Source organism: Leptonychotes weddellii, chromosome 3, assembly GCF_054177405.1.
Source record: "Leptonychotes weddellii isolate Sample4059 chromosome 3, ASM5417740v2, whole genome shotgun sequence".
Taxonomy (NCBI): Eukaryota; Metazoa; Chordata; class Mammalia; order Carnivora; family Phocidae; genus Leptonychotes; species Leptonychotes weddellii.
Genome location: NC_138371.1, coordinates 83766251 through 83776131, shown reverse-complemented (window position 1 = coordinate 83776131; position 9881 = coordinate 83766251).

The window sequence follows — 9881 nt, the reverse complement described above, 5'->3', positions numbered from 1 at the left end:
GATGGGTTAGCCCAGTGATGCGTATTAAGGAGGGCATGTTCTGCATGGAGCACTGGGTGTTATACACAAACAATGAATCATGAAACACTACATCAAAAACTAGTGCTGTATTATATGGTGACTAACATAACATAATAAAAAAAAAATAATGAAGCACAAATGCAAAAAAAAAATTAAATAAATAAGGAAGATTCTTTCAGTTATCCAACCATCCACCCTTCCATCCATACATATATCTACCTGTTTATTTAACAAATACTTATTGTCTATTATGTGGCAGGCATTGTAGCAGGAATTAGCATTGTATTAAAGAAAAGACATAGTTCCTGTCTTTGTGAAACTTATACAGAAGAGGGAGGAATGGACAATAAACAAATATATGATACAGCTTATTATTACTACATCGAGGAAAATAACCCCTATACAGTGATAGAGGATAATAGGAGTTAACCGACTAGATAAGGTGGTATGAGAGATATCTCTGAGGAAGTGTAATTTATGCTGATAATGGAAGGTTAAGAAGACAGCCATGTAAAGAATGGGATGAAGATTCTAGGCAAAGGAGCAGTGTAAGTAAAGGTCAGAGGATAAACATATCTTGAGACATCTGAGGAGATGAAAAAGAGCCACTGTCACTGTAATATAAAAGAAAGGGCGGAGTGATTCAAGGTGAAGTTGAAGATTTACCGTAGGTGGCTTGGCAGGCAACAATAATGAGTTTGTATTTCATTTGAATAGCAAAAAGAAACAGAAAGTAAAATGACATGCTATATTATCTTTATGCTTTAGGTTTTTTTTAAGATTTATTTGTTCATGAGAGTCAGAGAGAGAGTGAGAGAGAGAGAGATAGAGAGAGGCACAGGGAGAAGCGGCTCCCCACAGAGCAGGGAGCCTGATGAGGGACTCGATCCCAGGACCCCAGGATCATGACCCGAGCCATGACTGAGGCACTCAGGTGCCCTATGCTTTAGGTTTTTAAATTTTATTCTAATTGCTGTATGGAGAATAGATTTCTAATATCAGCTTGGGTTGCCATAACAAGATACCATATAATCTGGGTGGCTTAAATAACACACATCTACTTTCTGACAGTTCTAGAGGCTGGAAGTCCAAGATCAAGGTGTCAGCGGGGTTGGGTTCTGGTCAGGGTTTTCTTCCTCACTTGCACATGGCTACCTTCTCTCTGTGCAAATGCAGAGATTGAGATTTGGTATCTCTTTTGGTATCTCTTGTAAGGACACTAGTCTTATCAGATGAGGGCTCTACCCTTATGACCTCATTTAACCTTAATTAACCTCCTTAATTGCCCCATCCCCAAATACAGTTAACATCAGTGGTTAGGACTTCAACATATGGATGTGAGGGGACACAGTTCAGTCCACAACAAGATTATAGATCAAGAACAGAAACGGAAAGACACAAAGTATGCTAGGATCAAGATTGTGCATTATAGCAAATAATGCTAGTATGTTAGAGAAAAGTAGATGAACTCAAGAAATGTCCAGCGATAGGAACATTAGAGTTAGTGGATGGTTTGGTTGTGGTGCCACTGCAGAGGTAAGAAATCTTGGGGAGGAAAGAGTTGAAGAAGCAAGAGTATGGTGCTAGAACTATTAGATTTGAGAAATCTGTGAGCCACTAAAGTGGACATATTGACAATTAGATACAAGAATCTGAAACTGAGAAGGGAGACTTGGAGAGAAGATACAAATTTGGGAATTATTAGCATGAAAACTGTTACTGATAATGCTATAATGCCTGAAATATCACCAAGAGAAAAAGCCCACTGTATGTTACCATTAAATAGATGGGGAGAATAAAAGGAATCTAAAAAAATAAGAAAGATACACAAAGGTAGAAAACCAGGGAAGTGTGTTGCCTGAGGTTCAGAGAGTTTTTTTTTTTTTTTAAAGGCATGGGTGTACCGCCAGGTTCAAAAATTCTCTAGGAGTTCTCACAGCAGATAATTGCACTCCTGAATGATTTAATGCAGTGAAAGGGTACAAAGTTAAGTCAGCAAAGGGAAAAGGCACATGAGCAAAGTTCAGAGGAAAGCAGGCCAAAGCTTCTAAGTGTCCTTTCCTGGGGGGAACTCACACAGGACATACTTAATACCCCTGAAATCAAGTTCTAACAATGTAAGTAAAACATTGCCAGGGAAGCTCATTAGACTCATTGGCCAGAGTTTTCCTGGGAGGCTAGTCACATAGGCACTCTCTGCCTGACACACATCAAAATTCCAGACTTGCTGAAGGAAAGCAGGTGTTCAGAATAAACCCCACTATTGCACAAGCAGTTTAGGTATTGAGAGCCACTCTTGCCAGTTCTGGGAATGGGAGAAACCCTCCTGAAATCCAAGTGCCCGGATGCCTGCCTCTTCAGGGCCAACCTTGTTTTGTTTGTTTTTCCACGTTTTTATTCAAATTCCAGCTAGGGCAATATTAGTTTCAGGTATAGAATTTAGTGATTTATCACTGGGCCAACCTTTTAAGGAGACCAAAGGATAAGCAGTCAGACCTGCTTTGTTAACTCTTTCCTGCAGTGTCAAGGAGTAAGATGCCCTTGACAAGGGTTAAAGCTAGAGAGAACTGCAGATTCTGATGAAATCATGTGACAAGGAAGTTACTGGTGATACTGCAAAGCAGTCTCTGCACAGGGCATGGTGAGCAAGTTTGCCATGGGTTGAAGCATAAGCAAAGGTTAAATAACTGAAGACAGTGTAGAAAACTCTTTCAAGAAGAGTTGGTTATGAAGGGGAGCACAGTGTGTAGCAGCTAGCAGTGAAAATAGTGTAAGTGTGTTTATTTGTCTTAAACAGGGAAGCATGGAGCATAATGAAAATCTAGCACGTGAAGCTGGCAGGGACGGAGAAGTTAAAGGTACCAAAAAGAAAGAAGATAATCAAAAGAATGTGAGTTCTGACAAGGCATGAGCACACCAGGATTAAAGAAAGTGGGACAGAGTAGAATAGAGAAACACAGTAGAAGTGACAGTCTGGTGAAGGTGGGTGACCACAAATTTATAACTACAATAAATAACTAGTTAGGTGATTCCTTCAGAGAATATTGAGAAGGAAAAGTTTTGTAGTGTGGATAGTCAGAGGCATACTGTAATTTAATTTAGGAAACGACAGGAACATGATGTGTCACTTGGACAAGGTAACAGATGTGGCTGCAAAACAGCCCTGAAAAGGGTAAGGTTGACAGCAGGGAGCTAAAGTAAAAAAACAAAACAAAACAAACATATGAAAGGATTTATTCTGACTTGGTTCTCCTGTCTTTTGTTTCAGGAAATGATGATGGATCTAGAAGTCCAATTCTATCCAACCAATGTTTGTTGAGCACTTATGTCCAGACACATGGTCTGGATAGTGGGATGGGGACATAGAGGAAGATTATTTTGCATAATAAGTAAGCCAGAATTTCATTTACTATAACATTAACAAATAATTAAATCAAAAGTAAAAGTGATAAAATCATTTGTTATATGCTCAGCCATGAGGAACTGAATGCTTTACATTATTTGGGACTAATATGATATTTTCCTAGTGTTCCCTTGTGACCTTATATAAAATATTCTGGCCTTATATTACTTGGGTTGTAGTTTCTAACTCCTTTTATTTCATTATAATGCATCTCACTAATTAGTTATTCCCTTACTCTACAGCCATTCAAGTTCTATTTGTTGGGCTTGTTATAGAAAGTGCCAATAAGCCATCATAATATAAAAATATAATATAATATAATATAATATAATATTATAATATATATACTATATATATTATATATATATGTCATAATATATAATATATATATAAAAGCAATGCTAGGAGTTGCTGCTTCCTCTATTTTAATAAACCTAGGCTTTACTGAGGTGTCTGGCTGATACATAGCCCAGAATTTAGAAGACAAATCAAGCTCTCATTTGAAAATGAGGATCTAGGACTTTGCTCAAAATGCCACAATACTTTGGCAGTTTGGACTGACAAGAGAACAAAAAGCTATTTTTAACACTCGTCTTAGAGTGATGTTATTCTTGAATATGTAAGCATATGCTGATGAAATCATATCCATTTTAAATTTAGGGAAAGTCTTGAATGTAAAACTAAATTGAGAAAGTAGTGTAGGATTTCACCTGTATTTCTCATTCAATTTCAGCAACCCACCAAAAGAGAAGTACTCTAAAATCAGATGTATCAAAATTCATGTGAAAGAAATAAATATATCTACAACGACGCTATGTTTATCCATTTAGTTGATATCCTAAGAAGTAGATTATCACACATCTATCACATTGTATTTAATAAATATGCCCCTAAACATTTTAATGCAATAATTATATATTTAATACCACTGTATGCCAAGAACAATATCAACATTTATTGCAGATACAAATGAATCAGTCTCTGCCTCCTGAAATGTAGACTCTTGCTGAGGAGAAGTGAAACATATGACATATTTGATGAGTGGAAGGCAAACTGATAAAGACTGTGAATATGTGGCATAGAAAGGTTTGATGAGGGAGTGATTACTCTGATCTGTATGACCCAGTTACTATTTCAAGAAGCAGCAGCTCCAGAATAATATTCCAAAATAAACCTGCCACGATTGAGCTATTTCCACCTCTGGCTTAATCCTCATCCATTCTTTCACATGAAACTTCTAGACCAGGCTCAGAGACCATTTAATGTTACCCCAAACCTCATCTGGTCTGATGCCTCCATGACTTGTGCTTGCTACTCCCTCTGCCTAGAAAGCTATATCCAATATCTACACCCTATTTTGATGACCAGTTTTTAGCCATTCAAGAACAACCCAAACATCACTTACTCTCAGACCTCATGTGGCTGAATTAAGGACATCTCTCAGACCTCACGTGGCTGAATTAAGGAGCTCTTTTTTGTGTTATGAAAATATTTTCACTTACCTTGGTCCTAGAAGTTACCACAATGTCCTGAAATTGCCCTCTTCCTGATGGTCTGTAGGCTCCTTGAAGGCAACATAGCTATAGGAATGGGCACCATCACTAACCCCCAGAATGATGCCTGGCACATAATGGGTTCTCCAAAAATTATCACAAGGTTAGATGAAAAGGAATATTTGATAAGAACATTCTAGTTATGTGGGACATCAACTTGTTAATTGTTTTAAAAATAATAGAACAATGGGCTCCTGGGTGGCTCAGTTGCTGAAGCATCTGCCTTTGGCTCAAGTCATGATCCCATAGTCCTGGGACAGAGTCCCACATCAGGCTCCCTGCTCTGTGGGGAGTCTGCTTCTCTCTCTACCCCTCACCCCCTGCTTGTGCTCTCTCTCGCTCTCTCTCTCAAATAAATAAGTGAATATTTTTTTAAAAATTAAAAATTAAAAATAGAACAAAGACATGGTAGTCAAAAGGAGTATGATTTCTTCTAGGGCCTGGGAGGAGATAAATCTTATTGTAGTAAAGGAATAAAACTGGGCTCTATGTAGAATGAGACATTAATAAATTATGAATAAACTATAGACAACAGAATTCTGTGGAGGTGAATCTCCTAGTGCTAATCATTTCTGAATTTATCTTATTTATTCTTCAAATAACTTTGCCAAGTAAATATTATGATGGCTTATTGGCACTTTCTATTTTAAAGTTGTCTAAATTTGGTCATAATTGCTCTAATTTGGTCAAATTTTTATTATAAACATAATGTGTGCACATAATGGTATTAAATGCAATGAAAAAATATTATTATGCCATTGCCAGTTCCAATTATTTCACAGGTAATCACTTTTAACTATTCATGTTTTTAGATTTCTGTTGGTCAACAGTATTTTAATAATATAGATATGAGTCCATTGCCTAATTTATCAGTTTAGGAAACTTATCAACTTATGAAATTTATAGTATAAAACCATAATTAATTTAGATATCTCAATAGTTTGAGATTCTAAAATCTGAATGCCAACAAGTAGTATCAATATTTTCATATCCAAATGCTACTCTTTTTAGAACCAAGTAGTATACTTGAACCCACAGAAAGAAATAAAATTTGATATCATATAGAATATGCTGATGAAAAGAGAATATGCCCTGCATCAGTCAAAATAATTATCTTTTAAAATTTTCATTAGTTGTTCAAAGCATGCCTCATTTTGCTTTGCTTTATACTTCAAGCATGACCTTCTCATGCAGCTTTTGTTATCTGATAGCTTCTACTCACATCTCTATTCTCTTGAGTAGAAGAAACCATGGTTTCTTTATTATGTAACTGAAATCTTCCAGTTTTTAAGTCATAATATTTGATGAATAAGGCCACTATCTTCTTTCAGTCATTATTCTGGATACACTCTTTTCCCCTGTCCCTAGAATAGCCATAACCAGAAAGAGGCCCGGATCATGCAAATGAAGAGTGTGGAGTCATTTGTTACTTCAGCATTATATAGCCCACTCTGACTGATGCAGGCTTAATGTGTGTGGTTGGGATTTTATTTCTCCATAATTTTTAATTACTAGTCTAGCATCTAGTGCTTTTGATAAAAGCTTTGATACCAATTTAATTGTAGTTTATTTACTATTGAGATATTTTATCTCATTCTCTCAGGAACATTTAGGATCTTCTATCTTTGGTGGTGTGAAATTTCATAAGCATGTGTCTAGATTTCAACTCTGTCTCATTCATACTTCAATTAAACTCTTCTATTTTTCTCTAGTTCCATTACATTTTCTTCTCTCTTCATTAAGTAATTTACACCTTAATTAATTGTCCTTCTTCCTCCTTAATTAACTTTTCAGTCTGTGCTGAAATCATCCAGCTTTTAAATCATAGTACAGGATTCTTATTAAATACAGATCTTCTAACTTCATATCTTTATTTTTCCTCCCATAGTTTTAACTCTCAACTTAACTGGAAATTAAATAAGTTGTTGTATAAATAAATTGTCCAAATCATAAGGTAAGAGCCTACTGGCTATAGGTTCTGTGTGATTTCTTCATTCCTCACCTTTTTGTCAGTTCTTTTTAGTTCAGGTACTTTCTGTGTTTTCTCAATGCTTTTTTCCCTAGTGGTTCTCTTATAATGATGCTAGTTGTCTTCTCAATTTCCTTTAAAATAAAAATTGGAATTAAAAAAAAAGTTACTTCAACTTTTCCTCTGGTTCAATCATTCTGTATATTCATTTTGGTAGTCCTATATCAGGCCATTTCTTTTACTGAAATGTCTAGTTGTCTTTGACTTTCTATCATACTTAGAAGTAATCAATGAAGTGGATGAAGTATAGATGATTGGGTAGTTGAGCTAAGCTTCTTCTGACAATCTGACTACCAAACCAAAAACATACAAACAAAAAAACCTCCTTGAATCGAAGGGCTGACCACAAGTCTACAAGTTCTGGGCATCTGAGCAGGACAAGCTGCTTTCAGGTGTCCTTTTAGGGTGCACAGGTGGGGGTTAGGTAGGCAAACTGCCCTTTCCCTCTACTGGAAGAGGAGTGCTTTATTCTTAGGCACACATACGTGTGTCAGGAAACCTAATCTTATATGGATAGATTGTTCAAAATTTTTGGAAAATCACTTCCACGTTTAGCTAGGGAGGCAAACTGCACTGTTTTCTGATTCTTGGTGAATGTAGGTATATTTGAGTTGAAAGAAGTCAATTGACTTACCTTTTTAATAGACAGTTTCAAAATAAATTATTCAGATTATTACCCTACCACTCTTCTCTTCCTGCTTTCCCTGCCTGATTATTCTCAGCCTGAAGTAGAGCCAAGGCTCTACCAGGAAACACAGTTCATCTTCCTGAAGTTGCCTTCTTTGGGCTTTTTCTTGTATTCTGGCTTATTGTCAATGTAGTCCCATTCACTTTCCCCAACTGTCTGATTTGTTGAGGCGTTCTTCCCATTCTATTAAGGAGTTATTCCATTTTGTACTTTTGTACTCTAATTTTAATGATATTTTGGCATGCATGTCTCTCAGTCTGTCATCTTGATCAGGAAGCAACAAAATTTATTTTTCCAAATGCTGAGTAAAGCTATGAATCTGCTCATTACTGTATTACAGTTTTAAGTTATACTAAGATATTAAGGCAAGAATGATATAGGAAGGGAAGAAAAGAGGAATAACATTTGTTGATCACCTACTGAGTGCCAAGAGCTGAGTGAGAGCAATTCTTTATTTTCATGACCTCATTTAATCTGTACAATAACCCTCTGAGGTGTCACTATTTCCATTTTATAAAGGTATATATTGGAACTCAGGGAGTTTAAATAAATTGCCCAAGTCATAGGACTAATAAATAGTAGAACGAACTCTGGATGTGTCTGGCTCCAAATCATTTGCTAGTTCCTTCACAGCATGCTAAATGACTTTCGATGGTTTAGAGTCAATGCTGTAACATGGTGAGTTGTTGTATTTTACTGTTTTTAAAATAAGAGAATAATATAAGAGATAGATCTTATTTATTTGCTATTTACAAATTCAGAAATATCCTATTTATAGGAAATTTTTTAAACACATTTTATTGGTGGCATAAATGGAGGGGCAAATGTTTTCCTACCTTTCATTGAAATCCAACCAGTGATATATATTTTTCCTCTCCATTAAGTATTCAGAGATAGTGACAAAGAAGTAAATATTAGTGTTCTTCAATGTCAAATCAAGACTAAAACAATAGATGCTGTGCATTGGAGCCCACAGACTATAAGACATAGACAGTAGAGGGGGATAAACCTAGTTTAGTCTTCTCTCACTGTATCCTCCCCACCAAATAAAAGGTTAGAAAATGACAGCTTACAAGTCATTCTCTTCATTCAGTCAAGAAACAGTATGTTTCTTCCTTCCCCAATGAATTAGGTATATGTGACATTATCAGTGTATGCCAGACGTTGTGAATTTTATGTTGGTGGATTGTGTGTGTGTGTGTGTGTGTGTGTGTGTGTGTGTGTGTGTGTGTGTGGTATATCCTTAAATATTTTGGAGCTTTGTTCTGGGATGCAGTTAAACCACTTGTTTTATCCTTTTGAGGCTTACTTTTAAAACCCACTGATTGGGGATAGAACAGCCTTTATTTGGGGCCTAATTTATCCTACTTCTAAGGTAATACCCTTTTGAAGACCACTTGATGCACATAAATTAGGAGATATTTCCGTTTTGGCAGGTGAAACAGCTCCTGACTCTGTGTGAACTCCAAATATTATTCTTCCTATTTCTTTTTGATGGTTCTTGGTTAGGTATTGGTTGTTTGTTAATGTGCACTGATCAATACTCAGGTAAAGGCCCAAGGAAAAATCTCTGAAGATCTTTGAACTCTTTATGAAGCTATCTTGCCTCTGGTATTCTGCCCCACAGATTTTAGTTTCTTTGGTCTCTCTGAAATCCAAATGTGTTTTCCTCAACACAGAAAGACTATCAGACTCCATTTATGGTTCCTTCCCTTACATCATGGGCTGAAAATTTTCTTTAGTCAGTAGGCTGGAACGTTCATAAGAGTTCATCATGTTTGTACCTTCTCTCGAGGATCATTGTTATGCACATTCTGTTGTTCAATCTGAAAACTATTGCTTTGTGTGTTTTGTCTTATTTTTTAATTGGTTAAGAAAGGAAGGTATCGGGACGGGGGGAAGATGGCAGAGGAGTAGGGGACCCTATTTCAACTGGTCTGGAATTGAGCTGGATATCTACCAGACCACTCTGAGCACCCATGAAACCAGCCTGAGATGTAAGAAGATCTGGATCTCTACAAACAGAATATCGCAGGTGGTTGGTTTTGAGGTACGAAACGGGGAGCCCTGATTCCGCAGGCAGATATCAGAGGATAAACGGCAGCAGGAGGGAGCCTGTCCATGGGTATACTACACCACCGGTGAGCGACAGCCTCCGGTGCTGGGGACGGGGCATAGACTTGCAGA